The 7,034-nt window shown below is 41.9% G+C and overlaps 1 long non-coding RNA gene across 1 annotated transcript in view; it reads left to right on the top strand.

Annotated features, from left to right (window-relative positions):
* LOC113635502 overlaps positions 1 to 6,793 on the top strand; it is a 30,230-nt gene extending 23,437 nt beyond the window's left edge. Inside the window, exon 3 of the long non-coding RNA XR_003438837.2 lies at positions 6,702 to 6,793. This is a non-coding gene — a long non-coding RNA (uncharacterized LOC113635502). The remainder of the gene's footprint in view (positions 1 to 6,701) is intronic.
* The last annotated feature ends 241 nt before the right edge of the window (positions 6,794 to 7,034 follow it).

The following is a 7,034-nucleotide window of genomic DNA, read 5'->3' as shown; positions in this document are numbered from 1 at the left end:
GTACTTGTATGACGGAGGTTCAGTAGATTCAACAACAAAGTTTTATTAAGACAATAAAATATATTGCTCTTGCTAAGATGGGCATGGAATTATAAAAGGAATAAACAAATAAAAGTGATAAACTGCCCGCCGCTGCGGCGCCACCATGTTTCCCAGCCTGCTTGGCAAAATGTCCTGTCTGTTATTCACTTTAAGTGTTAGGTGTGTCCCAAATCGCATGTACACTTATGCTGTGCTACGCCGCTGTGTCGTATCTACCGTGAATCATGTGTTCATGCTGAAAATCACAAGAGGAAGAACCCAGATGATGCACTTATTCATCCAAAAACTCTTCATGTACTTCACATTCCCAGGTCTGCTGATGTAGTTGAAGGGGGCGGAGCTACCCGTGATACGCTATAAGTACTGTAGCTTGAACTAGCATCACGAATAATAAAACTACTCTGAACTCTGAACGATTCGGTAAATTATAAAATAGTCATAATTTTGTAAAAAAAAAAAACATCTGCTTAATGGGGTTCATGATAAAGAATTAGCAGAATGTAAACTGATAAATTCGGAATGGAAAAATAATCATGTTCTGGCGCGAATATATTATTAAATTTGTTGGAAATGTTTTACGAAGCAGTAACTTCTTCCATTAAGAAATGTTAAAAACCCATTTCTCGTACATCAACGTCCATGAGAATGATCTGTTCCCATAGAAACGTGAACGTTTCTAGAATAGCGTTCTAGCTAAAGCCCTGCAGCTAGCGTACTTAGCATACTTTTCCCAGATATTATCTTCAAGTTCCTTCAAGTTCTTTTAAGTCTAAATGTAGATCCAGTCAGTGGGATCACTGTGGCGTGATTCCACCGCACACCTCCGCTAATGAAGTCTGCACAAGGGCGTGTCGAGCGTGTGGCGTTTCTGCAATGTGGCGTGGATTAAATTAAACAGTCGGCGGCTCTTTTGAACTCCCACTGATAAAAGCTGCTCTAATCTGCCAAGAGCAACCTCTTAGCCTTTCAACTGACACGTTACCACACACACACACACACACACACACACACACACACACACACACACACACACACACACACACACACACACACACACACACACAACAAAACAAAAGGAACCATCCATTTTACTAATGTCCTCAAAAAGTATTTAGACCGTAGAAGGTTGTGTTGTATGAAAGAACCACAGTGGTGGATTTAATCAGGAGGGAGAATGTGTCTTCATGACCTCACAGGTTTAGCATAGTGCTTGTCATTTGATGGTCTGGTTGACATCAGTGATTGACCGTGACTTTATGATACAATAAATGTGATAAATCTAAATGATCGACTCTCTGATCAAACCTACAAGCTAATAAGGATATGGAAATTCATTATTCACCTACATCACTCATTATTCACCTACATCACTGAAATGTTTGATGTTTAAAAACGTCTAAGTTAACGTCACGTGTTGTTTTCGCCGCTGATTGGTCCAACCTACCAAAGTGTTTTATATTAGCAACATTTAAGTTCATTCATTCATTTTCTACCGCTTATCTGAACTTCTCGGGTCATGGGGAGCCTTTGTCCATCTCAGGCGTCATCGAGCACCCTGGACGGAGTGCCAACCCATCGCAGGCTACACACACACTCACATTCGCTCACACACTCACACACTATGTACAATTTTCCAGAGATGCCAATCAACCTACCATGCATGTCGTTGGACTGGGAGAGGAAACCAGAGTACCAAGAGGAAACCCCCGAGGCACGGGGAAAATGTGCAAACTCCACACACAAGACGGAGATGGGAATCGAACCCCCAACCCTGGAGGTGTGAGGCAAACGTGCTAACCACTAATCCACCATGCCCCCAACATTTATGTTATAAAAACCAAATGTTTCCATGCTTGTGTTTGTTGACTATTGCTTCTTACAGACTGGCTGTGTAACCTTGATAGAATCAGTGTCCCTGCTTTCTCTCTCTCTCTCTCTCTCTCTCTCTCTCTCTCTCTCTCTCTCTCTCTCTCTCTCTCTCTCTCTCCCTTCTGTCCTTTCTCACACACACACAGTTCTAATGAGGCCCATCTCTGAAGCTCCATGTACATACTCAGAGCTGTCACATTAGCATGCACTTCACCCTCTTAAGCATTACATCAAATACCTGGCACTGAAGGGCTCTCTGAGGAGCGAGACGACACGACGTCACTACATCACGCTCGCTACGTCCTGACCGAGAAACCTCATGAAAAAAATCACTTCATCTTCAGCGTGAAGTGGCCTTCTCAGGGGATTCAATTTCTCTGTAAAGCTTGAAGACATGAACATTTTATCATTTTATTTAGTATAGTATACAAAAAGGTTCAATCTTTAGCCATGAAAGGCTTTTGGGTTCGTTCCTGAAATTATTAAACAAACAAATAAATAATGGGATTGAGTCATTTGGGAATTAATCATATTGGTGAGTTGATTCTTCAAGTGATTCATAAATAACAAAGCAGAATGCGAATAAGGAATTTGTTACGAGTATACTGTAAGTTTTTATGGAGATTATAAAAGAGTAAATGGCTAATGAGCCGCTTGTCTCGTTATCATCTACATGTAATATTGTCTTCTTTGGCCAGAAGCCGCTGTTTCGTTACGAAACCCGGGATCTCTTCGTCTTCATCTACGTCTTCGTCTCCATCTCGTCTGACTCCATCCCTCCATCTGAACGGCTGGATGAATACCGCGACTCTAATCGAAGAAATCAATTCTTATTTAATCACGCTGTGGACAATCTGCAAGGTCAGGCCGTCCCTCAGGACAAGACGGAAAAAGAGCGCTGATCGGAATGACAGATTACAGAAAGACATAAACATCTTTCTGTGCTTTTTCCATTAAGTCAACCTTTTTGTGCAGTAAAAAAGGGAGATGATCTAGACACACCTGGGATTCATTTCCATTTTCCAACACTATTGATTAGCCAGGGGAACGCTCGTGATTAAAAATCTGCATTTGTGATTCATCGACGTCCAGACGGAGCCCGAATCGACGTCTTTAATAAGCAAACGGTTGCGTAAGGAGTAAAAAAAGAGGTTATGGTAATGTATGAGGAGACATCTGGACCTGAGAAATGACCCACAAGCATAAAATATTAGATTTGGAACTGTTTGGTTGAGCTGTTAGAAAGAGTAATGAACAGGGTCCTGTTGTAGATCACTGGTTCAAGTTGGGACCCAAAGAGGAACCCAGGAACTTACTGGACTTTATATATGAAGTCTATCAGATACATCATTAATCACCAACTCTGAAATTTCTTCACCAGAGCTAAACTTTGACCCTGTACCATAATGTTCTTGCTGTTTCAAGTCTGCATGGTACAGATCAGAGGTAACTCATTATTTCTATAATATTTTCTATAATAATATATGCTACCTATCTTTAAAAAAAAAACAAACAAAAAAAAAACCTAAACTTCGGTTATAAATATAAACCATCTGAACAACAAAACCAGGAAGAAGTTTCACAACCCGAGGTTATACACATTTTTAATGCAGAAGATATAAAGTGTGCACCTGGTGGTCATTAGTCCTGGAATCAGATCAGTCATCCACACCAACGCTTTCCCGGGATGCGGCACAAACACACACACACACACAGTAATGAGTTTGTGAGCCGAGCCAAGACATTTAGAAATCCAAGCGTGTGGTGGACCACAACTTCACGACTAAGCAAGTTCTAGATGCTATTTTAATGAACATTAAGCAGTTAGCACTGTGAGTTAAAAAGGTCACAGCTGAGTATTAGCTTTGATCTGGATACTTGATGAAATAAAGGTAGTGGCGGAATCCATGAATATCTTGCAGGAAGCGGGTGGAGTAACAGTTATGTACACAGGGTCCTGTTTACATAGAATAGAATAGAACGGGGCATACAGTAGAAGCCTTTATTATCACCACATGTACATTACAGCACAGTGGAATACTTTTCTTCACATACCACAACTGAGGAGGTTGGAGTCAGAGTGCAGGGGCAGCTATGATACAGCGCCACAACTTGGCTGTGCTGGGCCTTGAACCCCCGATCCTCCGAGCAACAACCACTTAACCACTTGAGCCACCACTGCCACTAGAGGGCGTTCATATATCCCAGGCTATTATGAGCCTGGGGTCAGTGCACAGGGTCAGCCATCGTGCGGCGCCCCTGGAGCAGGTGAGGTTTAAGGGTCTTGCTCTAGGACCCAACATAGATGTCTCAGCAGCTTGGGGGCTTGAACCCCGACCTTCTGATTAGGAACCCAGCGCCTGGACCCCTGGACCATCACGTCCTTACATTGTAGCCTACATGTCCTATATAATGTATCCATGCATCTACCTACACAGGCCACTACATTCCCATGACCCTGTAGCCGTTACATGACATTTTAGGACTAAACACTATACATTGGACCCTATGTTTTAAGGGCCCTTAAATACCCAAGATAATATTTTCCCTGAAACCTTCATTCCAAGGGCCCAGTGTTTCCTTTGGTGTATTACCAGGACCAGATTAGGTCTGTGAATTTTTAAGGCTATAGTAGTATACATCCGTATGTTTTAAGAACCTTTCATTTACAGAGACCTCTGTTCCCTCAAACTTACTTTAAAAGGATCCAAAGATGTTTTCTTTGGTGTTTCCTTAAACATTATAGATGTTTCCTTAAACATTATACACAAGGTTCTACAGAGCCAAGTCACTACTTTATATCACCAAATTTCTTAGATCCAGGATCTTATGCTAGTGAAGTGAAGTGACGTGACATACAGCTATGTACTCAGAATTTGTTCTCTGCATTTAATCCATCCAAAGTGCACACACAGCAGTGAACACACACACCGTGAACACACACCCGGAGCAGTGGGCAGCCATTTTATGCTGCGGAGCCCGGGGAGCATATGGGGGCTTTCGGTGCCTTGCTCAAGGGCACCTCAGTCGTGGTATTGCCGGCCTGAGACTCGAACCCACAACCTTAGGGTTAGGAGTCAAACTCTCTAACCATTAGGCCATGATTTCCCCACGTTTCCCCATACTTTTATTCTAAGGGCTCAAAGTTTCCAGGTTTTTATATTTACACAAAGTTTTTTCCCATGTTCATTCTGTGATTTAGTAACATACAAGACAATATCTTTATTGTTCCCTGAGACCATCATTTCAAGGGTCCTATGTTTCCAGGTCCATACATACACAATGTCTGACAGTTCTAAGTCAACATATTCCCAAAATCCTCAGTGTCCAGGGTCGTATGTTCTCTCAGACCTTCATTTCTATGGTCCTATAGTTCCAGATCAGTTCTACTGTATAGTGGTAGAATAATAATCCTCATAATAATCATAATATTCCAAAAGTCCTATGATTCCATGATCCTATGTCCCCATGCTACTACTTCATTCCTAGAGCCCATTGTTAACTTGTTAAAATTTTCCAGGAAACAAACTTATCTTACTAGATCATTATGTTCTTTCACTGGCAGCTCTTAGAGTTTAACATTCCCAGGCCACCAAAGACTTCCTTTATTCTTATTCAAATTTTCTAGGAGGCACCTCTATTAGTTAACTTTTACAGTATATTCCCTCAAACATAAAAAGAAGATAAATGTCCAAACCTCCACAAACATATATATTCACCGATTATCCTTCCAGAAAACATCAGAAATTAGCCTCGTTAAATTAGTCGTAAACCTAAACGTGTTTAGAGACTTGACCTTCCTGAAGGAATCAGAGAAGGTCCAGGAAGATCTGCTCATGTTTGCGAGCTCTAAGCATAGTAAAAGCAATAACTTTTTTATTCATATAACACCCAGCATGCTTTGCAGTCAGCTATAAACTCAACCAATATACCGCCGTCTTCACCCTGTGCAAGCATCTAGCACACAAACAGCGATATTAAAGGCAGCATTAAAGGCACAGTGATAACGGCAAGATGGAGATGGAAAAGGAAAAGTGAATAATGAATGAGAAAAGCTGGATCAGGTCTGGAGTAATGAGCAGAGTTCACACTATTAGTGCTCTAATTCGCCCACTGATAGCTAAATGACACATTTTCATTTTCATCTCGCTCTAATGAATGGCCCCGAACGGAGCACTTGTTTTTCCTGTTTTTTTATTCATGGAGTGATGTAAGAGCGCTAATATACATTAAAATGAGATCGTGATCTTGAAGTGTGTTCTGGTATAATGTCTGACATCAGGCCGCGGTCTGCTACGTGCTAACACTTCATCACGATGGAAACCTGATGCATTTGCAATCGATGGTTATAACTCATCTGAGAGGTCGGTTTTATTCCAGCAGCTTACAGGTGATGCTCATTAACGCTAATATAATACTTGCTTTTGATTGGACAGAATGAGTAGACTCTTTTCCTCTAACTGCACAGCTTCACAACATGTTCTCCAGTAACAGAGACAAACACTGATGTGAAGTTTTTTCTACGGAGATGCTGATGGAAGGAATATCCAGTGTCACTCAATGTTAAAGCTCCTCTTCCCTCTCCTCTTCCTCTTCTTCCTTCTCTTCCTCCTCCTCTCTCTATCTATCTCTCTTTCTCTTCTTCCTCATCCTCTTTTCTCTTCTCTCTCCTCCTCTTCCTCACTTTCCTGCTCTTCTTCCTCATCTTTCTCATTCTCTCTCCTCCTCTGTCTTATCCCCTCTTCTTCCTCCTCTCTCCTCCTCCTCCTCCGCCTCCTCCTCCTCCTCAGTGCTAGGTACCGAGCCACTGATCTGACAGGTCGTGTGTTAAACTGCTATCAGCTACCTGGCGAGCTTACAAAGATGACCTTCAAAAACATAGGTAACACACACACACACACACACACACACACACACACACACACACACACACACACACACACACACACACACACACACACATGGAGCACCAAAGGCAACAGAGCAGATAAGCGTTTGACTGGAGGAAAATATAGAAGGTTAAAAGTGTAAGGTCAATAAGTTAGACACACACACACACACACACACACACACACACACACACACACACACACACACACACACACACACACACACACACACAC

This window comes from Tachysurus fulvidraco, chromosome 7, assembly GCF_022655615.1.
Source record: "Tachysurus fulvidraco isolate hzauxx_2018 chromosome 7, HZAU_PFXX_2.0, whole genome shotgun sequence".
NCBI classification, from domain to species: domain Eukaryota; kingdom Metazoa; phylum Chordata; class Actinopteri; order Siluriformes; family Bagridae; genus Tachysurus; species Tachysurus fulvidraco.
The sequence above is the reverse complement of the archived record's forward strand: the minus strand, read 5'-3'. Positions and strand labels throughout refer to the sequence as shown.